Source organism: Gopherus evgoodei, chromosome 12, assembly GCF_007399415.2.
Source record: "Gopherus evgoodei ecotype Sinaloan lineage chromosome 12, rGopEvg1_v1.p, whole genome shotgun sequence".
In the NCBI taxonomy this organism is placed as follows: domain Eukaryota; kingdom Metazoa; phylum Chordata; order Testudines; family Testudinidae; genus Gopherus; species Gopherus evgoodei.
Window position 1 is genome coordinate 15,936,374 of NC_044333.1, and position 12,839 is coordinate 15,949,212.

The 12,839-nt window shown below is 41.8% G+C and overlaps 1 long non-coding RNA gene across 1 annotated transcript; it reads left to right on the forward strand.

The window, feature by feature from the left end:
- Positions 1-1,158: 1,158 nt before the first annotated feature.
- Positions 1,159-9,236, forward strand: LOC115660143. The gene is made up of 3 exons (XR_004002755.1): positions 1,159-1,313; positions 2,535-2,540; positions 9,225-9,236. It is a non-coding gene; the product is annotated as an uncharacterized LOC115660143 (long non-coding RNA).
- Positions 9,237-12,839: the final 3,603 nt, after the last annotated feature.

The following is a 12,839-nucleotide window of genomic DNA, read 5'->3' on the forward strand; positions in this document are numbered from 1 at the left end:
TTTCAATTTTTAACATTATTTTAATAGCCAGATCATATACTGTAATAATACTTACTAACCCCACAGGGCAGCATGAGGATTAAGTAATTAATGTTTGTACCATGCTTTGAAATATTATTATGAACTATATTCAATGTGACTGCAGTATAGAGTATATATATTTTCCCCCAATAGGCAGAAAGATGAAGCATGAAGTATTTCAAGTTAGGAGAAGCTGGAATTTCAGAAACAGGTTAGCTCTTCACTTTGATTACTTTCCGGCTAGAAAGCTGGAGTCAAACTAATTCATTTTGTAAACATTTCTGATCATTCATGTGTAGTACATTGCGTAAGTCAACGCAGGACAATCTGACTTACAAGTTCATAAGTACAAAATTCAGACAAAATTGACTGCTTCATTTCATACAGTAGTAAGGGTCTGATTGTGTAGTTCTTACTCAGCCAAAACTCCCATTCACGTCAATGGGAGTTTTGGAAAAGAAAGGACTTGGGGATGAGGTTCTAAATTGTTTTAGTTTTCCATAATACCACCCCTGTACTTTTACAGTTCAATTTCAACAAATGTTTGTATAGCTCAGGGAGAATGCTGTTTCCTGCATATTTGAATAGAAGTATTAGGCCACAACCTCAGCCAGTGTAAATTGTGAATTGACTTCAGAAGAGCGACATGGATTTCCAACAGTTGAGGTTCTGACTCCTTTTTTTTTCAGTGCACATCACAGCACACAGTCCAAATGACACCTTCAGAGGATTATTGTGTTAACTTTAAAAATGTAAAAAAATGTCAGATTGATCCATTCATGCTGTTAAAACTTAAGCTTCCTGGATAACTTGGCCCCATTTAGGAGCAACTAATTAGAAAAAGAAAATACATGCTTAGTGCTTGACGATAGGCCTTCTCTAGGCTTTGACTGAGTAAGTCCTTGAGAACATGAGTTGACCTTTTGCTGAATTGGGGCCTGAGTTCTTAAAACTCTTAAAAGAACATCACTGGCTCCTTGGCTACAAATAATGTTTATTGAATTAGGTTTTAATATATCCATTGACAAACTTGTCCTGTGCATGGATCTCATAGAGTTTAGGGTCAGAAGGGACCAATATGATCATCTAGTCTGACCTCCTGCACAAAGCAGGCCACAGAATCCTACCCGTCCACTTCTATAACAAACCCCTAAACTATGTCTGAGTTATTGAAGTCTTCAGATTGTGGTTTGAAGACCTCAAGCTGCAGATAATCCACCAGCAAATGACCTATGCCCGACACTGCAGAGGAAGGCGAAAAACCTCCAGGGCCTCTGCCAATCTCAACAGCAGTTATGCTACGATATAAGCCCACAACCCTGAGTTATATTTATTGTCTAGTGTCACTAAAGCAGCATTCTTTTACAAGATACGAAGCATTCATTTTCTCCCCAAATTATTCAAGACAGGAAATGTTAGTAAAGCATTTTGTAAGAGTGTAAGTGACTCAAAGCTGGAGACAGACAGAGAAATTGATTACTTTACATATTTTCTGCACAAACATGGGGATTAATTTAAATTATTCCCCTAAATCAAAATAACTAGAGGTTTTGGCAGCTTTGAAGTTTAATGAATATTTATCCTGCCATCAAGCATAAGTTTGGGGACACCCTGCAGCACCACTAAGGACAAAATGATCTCAAGCAATTTATATTAAAAAAGGACAATGCAAAGATGTTTGTAGTAAAATTTAAAAGAAAATACATATATTTGAAAATATTTTTGTCTAACCTTTTAAGTAAATTAAAATGAAGTTACAAAATGATTATGATTGTGCTACTGTCTGCCATCAGTAGTTTGGCTTGTAGGTTAACTGCAATTGTGATCATTTCAAAAGTAGACTTGATATAAAACAGGTCTCCTTTGTACTGTACATGCTCTCCTATGCCTGGTTTTGTGTTCTTTTAGGGACACATAAGAGCTGGTTTTGCTCTCTCATCTTTCAGAGTATATTTAGAATTCCTTTTAAATGGCTCTTATCAAACATGACAAGAAGTACCTATTACTTAGAGAAATTCAGATGTATGTTTTCTCTAGGAGAAAATTAAATCATACCACTAGGTAAAATAGACCAGAGACAGGATTTCCACATAAAACCTGATTTCTTTCATCGTTAATGAAGAAAAAAAATCACACATGGCTGAAATTTTACATAAATGGGAAAGAATTGGTTTGCTTTAGATCAACATGAACAAATTTAAAAAATGGGCAATATTTTCAAAGGTGTTAAGCTTTTGATAATTCAGCCATAAAAATACTCTGATTTTTCTGAGGGTTATTTTTACACATAAGACACTGAAAATTGGATATTTGTAATATCTGGAATTCACAACATGTCTTGCTGTTAAATTGCCACCTTAGAGGCCTTTTCTTTAATTTAATTGAAAATGCATATTAAATCAAAGTGATAGACACATGCAATGCATAATGTCTATCAACAATTAGACTCCCATCTGAAAGTTTGTTAAGCATAACAATTTTAAATGAATTTAGCTTGAGGAAGAAAATTTTAGCTGGTGGTGCTACAATCTTGTACAAAGCAAATCCGACATTCTGGCCCTTTCCAAAGTGAAATAAAATGCCATACATAAAACAAACAGGACCTCAAAGACTGTTAATCTGCCATGCCATGTCAGTCAAGAACCACCTAGTTCTTTCCATAATCAAATACTAATAATACTGATAATTTGAAATGATTAAATAAGTTAAAAACCATGCAAATAACATAGTGTAATTGCCATATCATTTATGTGGAATCTAGGACACAGAATGCTGCAGCTACTCAGTAAGTGTGCTGTGTCAGTATTATTACTGGGACAGATCAGATCCCTATGCAATAACACTCATGTAGCTCTCAGTTTCCCCTGCAGTCTTCTGCCATGGAGACAGGAGTCTGACCCACAAACCACATAGGTATCCTGAGTCCACAGGGGCTCACAGGAGATACAGAATCATCAGCACAGAGGCCCTGTGCTCCATGGCAACTTTGGCCCCAGTCCAGGGCCAGCCCTAGCCATTTCGCCGCCCCAAACACGGCGGCTCGCCGCTGGGGGCGCTCTGCCACTCGCAGGTCCCGCGGCTCCGGTGGACCTCCCGCAGGCATGCCTGCGGATGCTCCACCGGAGCTGCGGGACCAGCGGACCCGCCACAGGCACACCTGCGGGAGGTCCACTGGAGCCGCCTGCCGCCCTCCCGGTGACCGGCAAAGCACCCCAAGCCGCATGCCGCCCCAAGCACGCACTTGGCACGCTGGGGCCTGGAACCGGCCCTGCCCCAACCCCTGGTACTATACAGGGGCGGCTCTAGGCATTTTGCTGCCCCAAGCACGGCAGGCAGGCTGCCTTCGGTGGCTTGCCTGAGGAGGGTCCACTGGTCCCACGGCTTCGGAGGACCCTCTGCAGGCAAGCTGCCGAAGGCAGCCTGCCTGCCGCCCTCGTGGCACCGGTAGAGCGCCCCCTGCGGCTTGCCACCCCAAGCACGCGCTTGGTGTGCTGGGGCCTGGAGACGCCCCTGGTGGTGTAGCATCACTCCTGGGGACCGGTCTGACCAAGGCTGCCCCAGCTAAAGGGGGATCTGTACTATGGAAGGAGGCCATGCAAGTGTAGTAAAGGCTCTGAGGGGTATTGCAATTCCTGGGGAAGCTCAGCTGGTCTCATGGCAGCAGTATGGTGCACTTACTCCCTTCCCCCTCCTTAGTCTTCTAGGGCCTCCACTTCTCCTTCATGGATCCTTGGACTTGCAGGGAGTCCTCTCTCATTTCCAGGGGACAGATTCCTTCTGAGGCAACAGCTGACTCCCCGCTTTCTACACTGTGGGGGGGAGACCCCACAGAGACAAGGGATCCTCCTCATATAGATCCAAAACACCCAATCTGACCTATGATGCTGCTGCTGCTATTTATAGATACTTAGTATGCACACACTGCACCTCCACCATAGAGGTAAATCATATTGATACATAGTAGAGATGGGCATGAGCTGCAAAGTCTGGATCCAAAGTTCTGAGTTTATTTGGAACCAGGGTTTGCTTCTGGCTCATATTTGATCTTTATTGGGCACAGTGAAAACAGCCACTGTGCTGCTTATCAGCATATTAAGATTTTTTTCTATCTTTAATTTTATTACATTTTTATTTTCAAAGATTATTTTGCCAATACTGTATTTCTAAACTGAAATTAGTACAACCTTTGAGATGTGTGCCAATACTACAAGCACAGAACAATGCATTCTCTGTAGTGATACGTGACTCCTTTAAACAGATATAATTCCAGTACTGGCATACATGTGTATAATTCTTCCAGATTAAATTCTGACTGTTTCTAGACATTACAGTTAACACCTTGATTGATATTAAGAGTATGACAGTAAGGAAATTAAAATAAGAAGAAATGCAAAGGATATTCTACCAAATTATAACATTCTTTTTTGTATTATTGGTTTTCCATGTTGTTCAGTGGATCTGTAATCATTGTGTCCCATCAACAGCCAATAACAGTTTCTGTCTTTGGTTATCTGGTATTTACACCTTTGTTGTATAATCTCCTTGAAGAACCAGGATTACCTCTGATTACAGGTGCATTAAGGAACAGTATACCTCAAATGCCATATTCACTTTGTTTAGCGAGGCAGTGAGCTGTTTGCCCAGCATGTGAATACCAGTGAACAAATTCCTGCAGGCTTCCATGAACAGGGCAGGCAACACCAGCTCCAGGATTTTGTTGCTGTCGGCAAATTATTTAACATAGGCCCTTTACAATGCACAGTCACTAGCACAGCAAAGTGTTACTGAACATTTTGCAGCCCCACCGGCTGTTCTGTCTGCATGATGCTGGTAATGCTGGGACTCATGAATGTAGGCTTACTCATCTCTCACCCGTTAGGCTCATGTCCATGTCACTTTTTTAACCAGAGCACACTCAGACCTGGTACGACTCTAGAGTAATTCATTATAATTGGGGCAAAGGAGCTGCAGTCCTGGAAGTCCTGTGAGAAGCAGCACTGGGTGAAATTTGATTTTACTCTAAAAATGTGGAGGGCTGAAAAAGCAAGGGTGGAAACAGAATCTGCAATTTAGAAAAAACAAAATCAGTAATTTTATTTTATTATGGAATTAAACATAGGATTTTGTTGTGGATGCAAAGGGGTAAAAATGAACCAAATTCATCCTTGGTATAACTCCATTGACTTCAGTAGAGTTATAATAAGAATAGATTCTAAAACTGTCACTTTAAAATATGATTGCTTTGCTTCTGCCTCAATGCCACATAAAAATTGGAGCATCTACAACTGCTGCAGAAGCAGGGCTGAGCATATTTTAAAGACACATTAAGTTATTTTTAACCCCTTAAAACTGGTGAGATTGGAAAGATAGTTTTGTTTAACTATTTTTAGATTAAAATGGAGATAAAGAGGCATCATGCTATCAGGCAGATTTTCTAAGCATTGATTATTGTCAGTGCTGACAACTCCATGCCATCTTGCATTTGAAAAGTTGCCTGATCTTGCACTGCTCAGACAACAGAACTCCCCTTGTAGCTGTGCTTGCACAGGGTGAAATGTACCCCAGTGCACAAGACCTTTGCTCCACTTAAGTACTACATAAACCCCATGCTTTCCGCACAGGACTGAATTTCATCAATGAAGAGTTTAAGCTTGGTCTGTTGTATTGCAGACCCCCTCAGGGCAAGAAATATGTCCTTTTAGGTGTTTGCAACTAATTATGCATGATATTCAACAAATTACAACTAAATGTAGCATTAGCATTGGGGTTTATGTAAACATTTTTATTACCTGTATTATATATGACCTATAAGAACTGTGTATGTATTGGCCTAGGCTACCATCCTTACTAGGGTGACCAGACAGCGAATGTCAAAAAGCGGGACAGAGGGTAGGGGAGTAATAGGAGCCTATATAAGAAAAAGACCCAAAAATCAGGACTGTTCCTATAAATTGGGACATCTGGTCACCCTAATCCTTACTCACCGACAACATTGGAATGATGTCCATTGACTTCAATTGGTTTTGGATGACACCTTTAATTTGTATTCATGCCATACTTCCACTGGGATCATTGGGCCCACAAATATTGGTTAGGACTGAGCCCAAATGATCCTAATGAATCTATGGGAAGTTTGGGAGAGCCAGTTAGACCTAACAAAACTATTGTATTACTGAGGGCCAAATTCTGCTCTGACTTTTGCACCCTGAAATCCTATTAATTTCATTTTAGGCAGAATTTGGTTCTAAATATAAGTAGGACAAAGACATCAATGAAAAGTGAGAAAAAGAAATAATTCAGCTTGGGAAACACCTGCTGCAGCTATACCTGCCACATAGGGAATGTAAAGGGGTAGAGGCCACTTTTTCAGTTTGAGTCATGGAGTGAAGGTGAATTCCATTCTCTTCTTGCAGATTTCCATGCACAAAGTCTGATATGCAGGGAAGGGAGACTTTCACCTCCTAGACAGTAACTGATTTCTGATTTTTACAGAGCAGCCATTCTCAGATTTGCCTGTGGGTCACTATTGGCCTGTGTAGCACTTGCTGGTGGTCCACAGAGAGTTGTCTTGTCACGTGGTGCTGTCCCTCTTCTTTGTTTCCAGCTGCTGAATTGCTTTAAAGGACAGCTACGAATGCAGTCAATACTGTCTTAATTTTGTTTTCCAAGTGGGCAAGTGCTGTAGTTTCTACATGGATGTCATATGTTCATGAGTGGAAGGGAAGGGGATCTGCAAAATTGTGAAAGGGAGAGCAGGTGGGTGCGCAAGAAAATCTCCCTATTATACTGGGGCCCACACATAAGAAGAGAATCCCTGTTACAACAGAAAATACTCTTGTCAAATAGTAAGGAAACATATATTTACATACAACAGGCCTAATTTTACTCTCAGACACACCAAATCAATTCCATTGGCAGGGCTGGGTTGAATTGAGTGCAGAGTTTGGACCATGAAGAATGTACTTAGTCTATAATAGAATGTAAAGCATTATTCACAGTATATTTATGTTATTGAAACCAAACTCTGCAATACCAACTTCTTGTGTTCATACAAATAGTGTCATAGCTATCACATTGTAAACATCACACATAAAGTTAGTGCACCTTAATATTAGGCAAATGAAGTTTATGTAATGAAAAGTACTTGTACCGTATTCGGTGAAACTTTAGAAAATTGTGTTAGGAAAATGAGTTAGGTTGTCAGGTTTATTTAATGAGGCATGAAATTTGGGACAACATTTCCCCCTGAAGTCTGAGACACTTTTAGTCTGCAATAATTTATTATTCATCACACTAAAGTAAGCCATCAAAATATAGGTAGAAAACTCACAGTGTTGGTAAATATGAATTGACGGTGATTCTGGAAAGAACAGCAATCAGTCTGTGACAGTGGGTCTAACCCCGTGCTCGATGATTACCTTGTAGTTGTAGGAACTCATGTAAGTTATGAGGCACTTGTCATGAAATTTTGGCCTTGTGTTTTTATTTGGACAAGACTAGAGAAACCTTGCAGAATTGTAAGTCTGTAAGAAAGATAAGCAAATCCTGAAGGAGAAACCAAATAAAAAGAACAATAGATTTTCTTCTTACTAATGCCAGATTCAATTTCACCATCTACCTCTTTTCTGTATTTTTTTCTTTTTTAATGGCTGCCATAGGCTTATTTTCTACTCTTTTAAATAATCCTTTGTATGCTATTAAATAATTATGATAATTAAGGGATATTTTAAAAATCCAAACTAAAGCTCTCGCTGTTAGATGGCTAGGTTCAACGCAACCTGAAAAGATATGTTCCCTCACATGAAGGCACCATTCTCAAAGAAGAATGCCAGGGAGGCCCTACTTAGCTAATGGCCACATCATGAACTGATATCAGGATTTATTTAAAGCTATTTTCTTGATGTGTACCTATTTGTATCATGCTTTTTTATTCCATACAAATTTACTTTTGTGGTGTGGTACAGCCCATGAAAGTGGAATATGTCTTTGACTCCCAATGTGGGATTTCACCAGTTTATATGAGGTTGGAGAACTATGTGTCATTTCATTTCTAAACTTCTATGTTTCTGCTGGAGGTACACTGTGGCTTTATGTGGCTTTGATACACAAATTAAACTGGGCTAGAAGGGGATGTGGCTTGTGAAAAAAAAAATCCCCTTTGGCATCAAAGATAATTCTCAGTTCCCTATAGATTCCCTACTAATTTTGTCCATACTAGCAGTTTTGACCACTGAATTCCAAGGTATTTCAGTGATTTTGGGACCTTTATAGCCTATCTGAAATATGCTTTAATTCATTGTTACTAATCTAAGTAGCATTTTATTGTTAATGGAGAACATACTATATAAAAGAATACAATTGTGCCCTTGCAATAAATCAATTATAATGTCAAACTAAATGAATTGACTAAAAAAAGAATTTATTACATGGCAAAAAAATTCCAGGTTTATTCTTAACACAGAAAGTAAGACATCATATCCCACAAAGATATTATATCTAGGATAATAGGATAGGATTTATGGTGGGTACAGTTTTGCCAGAACTCTTTTGCATAAAATAAATGTACAGAGAAACAAAATAAATATGCATGAAACTCCTGCAATGTTTCTTTTTCTTCCCCCACCTCCCTCTTAGGGACTGAACATACAAAAACCTCCTTTCTGCAGTTGTACTGAACATTGCTACTAGTTTCATTCCTTTATCTATGCATTTTATTTTTCTCAGCTTTCAGCCATCGTGCCTGGAAAAACACTTCCCCTAGTCTCTTTACTAGCTCACTAGTTTCATCTAGCCTGTTTACTTAGTTATTAATATATCTAAATTGGCAGTGTCATTCAGGGGCATTTTTGATAAATTTGAAACAAATATATTTAAAGATTTGCATTGTAATAAAGCAGCTGAAAGAATAGATTAAAAAGATATGGGGGGGGAGGAAGGATCTGATTGATTGAGGGATTGATTTTATTACTTTTCCCGTAGGTGGGGAGTGATAGCTGTAAATCTCTTGATAATCATTTCAGAAGCACCTTCCTTCATCAATAAGCTCAAAAGGGATGGCTAGGTGTAAAATTTTGCTGGCCACCGGGTCAAACAAAAGGCAGCAAATGTGCAAAGAAAGAATTGAATTAAATATTTCCACCTTGGCTGGTTATGTGGCATTAGTCATTTTCATCTCTTATCTTCGCAAAAATAAACAAACAAAGAAAAATCCCTTCACTTTGGTGCTCTTACATTTGTTTTTGTTTTGGGTTGGGTTTTTCCCCCCTCTCTCTCTCGCCTTTAGCTCAACTCGTATTGCTTACGATTCAATTATCTAGCTAAAAGCTCGCGCTTGTGAGCAATGATCAATTATTAGTTGTCAGTAATAATGGAGAAGGATACCATTCCGGCCCTTCTTCTTTTTCTTAAGGAATGATCATTAGAAAATAAATCAAAAAAGGGGGGGAGGGGGAGGCGGAAAGGTTGTTGACAGCCTTGTCCACAAAAGTAGTCCTACCACCTAAACCCACCCAGTCACAAGGGCTGAAATGCGCGTATTGAATAGCGGGATTCCAGGCTATTGATAATAAAACAATTCCAGATAGCAATTCCTAGCTGCTCCTGGATAGCTGCGCCCCAGGACTGGCTCAAAAGTTTATTATATATCGGAGCACAAAGCCAATTTCCCATCTGACAGCAGCATCTGGAAGCCCCTAATTACCCACATTTCTAAAATACATGTGAGCAGCGTTAGCTGTGGGACGGCTTGGTATTAGCAGTTTAGGGGGCACATGCAGCAATATTTAAAATCTGGTTTGCACGGTATCTTTTCTCCATAAACAGAAAACAAGCCTTGCTACGTAAAAGCAGGGATTTTTGCCATCTGAAAACGTGAATGAATGAATTACCCGGTGACGGTGTTTCCCTGAAAGTGTTTTAACTTTAGGGCAGAGACAATGTTGCCACAGGTTAAAGGTTGATTGTTCGGGGTTAGCTCTGCGAAGAGACCGACCTGTATCTAAGTAAATTCCGCTTTACAAGCTGCGCCGGTGGTGCAAATTTGCAGAAAATATGAAATCAATTGGATTTTCTCCCAGATCGTTATTAACGATGCATTATAAGTAAATGGGTATTGTGTAGCTTTTAACCCCTGAATGCTAAGGTTGTTATGTCTGATCGCAAACCTTAATAACAATAATCCAGTCTAGTGTGCTGCATCTCATTGAAATCGTCTCTCACCCGAATGAACTGCAAATTATCCGCTGTTTACAATCTCCCTTCAGTGCTCATCTCAATGAACTGGAAATCGATCCCCAGCACGGTTGTTTTCCAACCAAGGGCTCATTTGCATGGAAAAACACGATGGGTCCCACCACCCCAATTTTTTTAAAAATAACCTAAGAAAGATCTCGAAGATGTGTGGGTGCCGGGGAGGAGGGGGTCATCTGGACCTGAAGAGGGGGGAAACCAGCAAAAACAAAATCACAGTATTTCGTGAACCCTCACAACTTCTGTTCGCGGCAATGACATTTAATTGATGTGTTGCTATCAACAACAATAAAGACCAAATCTTCTCTCCCTGCAAACACCACTCTGCCCCCCCCCATCTCCAGCCCCCAACAAAGAGGAAGAAAACAAACAACAAATAATCAAATGACCCTAAATTAAACACTAAGCGTCTGTTTTTACAATGACGAGGGGGCAAAGAAACGAAAAAAAAAAGTTATTAAACTTTCTCTCTCCAAATTAGTCTTTCTCCAAACCGTTGTTGTTTTTTTTAATTGCAGGCTCACAACCGACACTCAGAGGCTCCAAATGCATAGCGCTATGGGAAAGTGCTTTAAAGCAATCCAATTTAATCAACAAATATATCCTGAAATTGTAAATGCGAATCATTTTCAGACAGTAACTAGATTTAAAGACGTGGGGAGCTAATCGAGTGATTGATATAATTCTAACTGCAGACATTCTTGTGAATAGGGCTTATGTAGGTGTTATATGCATATACGTGTATCAGTATGTATACATATATCATGTAAGTATATATTCGGTGTATTTCCCAGTGTGTGAGGGTAAGGAGGCTGACACCTACCACTGAATATATCCATCTCTGCCGAAAGATCTCTTTAAATATTCAGTGAAAAATAATGGCATCTGAAATACCACCTATAGCAACATTATTATCTTCATTCTTCAACATCAGCCCGACTGACAGCTTCGTTTGTCTTTTTATCAAAATCTACTGTACCAAATACTGCGGGGAGAGGAAAGAGAGAGAGGGGGAGAAAAGCCCACCCTATATAGAAAAGAAAAGCACATTCAGTGTCCGGTTTGCTAAAGCTGACTAAATATTTGGCTGGCACTTGGGGGGAGGAGAGGGGTTACTGATGTTTTTTCACCCACCTTGGTAAACATTTTAAAGTCTAGTTCGTTTAATAATAGGGAGAAGAAAATCCGAGTGAGTCGGTTCCTCGATTGGAGAGAGAGATTCTCGCTCTCTAGGTTTCACCGGCTTATTTGAAATTGAAATGAGTTGTATCTGATCAGCCTCTTGCTTTTACAGAGTTTGTTAATATTGATACGGGGGAAAGAAGTCGTTTCAGTCACAGAGTAAATAATCCAGAGGGGAGGGCGGGGAGGAGGGTGCTGTGAATGGCCCAGAAACAGAAACTGACTACAGCAGCAGCACGCTTGCTTGTCTTCAGACCAAGATAACCCTGCACACCAACTTTTCGTATATAGTACGGAGGAATTTGACGTGCAGAGGAACTAGGAATACAAAGGGCTCCATAGCTACCCATAAACCAAACATAATCTGCCTGTGCCGTGCTGTATGTGCATTTGTGTGGGTGCAACGTACCAATCCTGGGGCTGGAGAGAACCTTCCTAACTTTGGGAGGGAACTTTGTCTTCCGCGATTACGAAATTGGTTGACGATGTATTCTTGCTGCCCGAGCGCCATTTGAGCGGTTCGGGCAGGATGTATTCAATTGCTGCACGTCTAGCAGACACCATGTATGTGGTTAATCTATTGTTACACATAGCAGTGTGTGTGCGCGCGACTGTACACGTGCAGCTAAAGAGGCAGAGACACCTATGTGTCCACACACGGGGGTGGGGGGAGAGGTCCATTCTTAAACGTGTTGACCCACACGAAGAGCTGCTCTGTCATAAATTCAGTTCTGACTGCCGTGGCCGGAGTTAGAAGTTTCCCAGCACAGCTGCCTGCCCAGAGCCCATCGCGCTGGCCTGCGTGTCTGGCCACACACGGAAAGAGACGAGGCACCGACCTCCCGGGGCTCAGGCGGGGAAGCTGAGCGGGCTGTGGGGAGCAGAGGGGCGCTTGGCAAAGCTGCGGGCCCGCGAGCTCAGGCTGCAGGCGGCTGCCCGGGAGCTGGGGCTGGAAGCCCAGCGCGGCTCAGCCTCGGACTCTCGAGCAGAAAACGAAAGTCAGGAGCGATTTCGCTTTGGGCTGGGGGGGGGGGTGTCACTCCGAATTCACACCCCCTCCCGTCGACAACCCTGGGCAGATCGGAGCAGCCGTGCGCCAGCCTAGGAACGTGTACAGCCGCCCGGTGCCCTCCGGGCTCCGCCCCCCGTGCCCCGGCCTCCACCGGGCAGATGAGTCGACGGGTTTCCGCCGCCAGCCTTCTCCGGCCGCCTTCTCCCGCAGATTGACGTCGGCCTCAGCCAACCGGCGGCGCCGCCGCCAGGGGCGGAGCCTCCCCCTCCCCGGCCGGGCTCGTGACGTAGCCGGGCACAAACTTTGCTGTAATTGTCCTGGGAAACGCGTGAGGTTGCGAGCCGCCCGTCGGCCGCTGAACCGCCCGCCCTCCTCC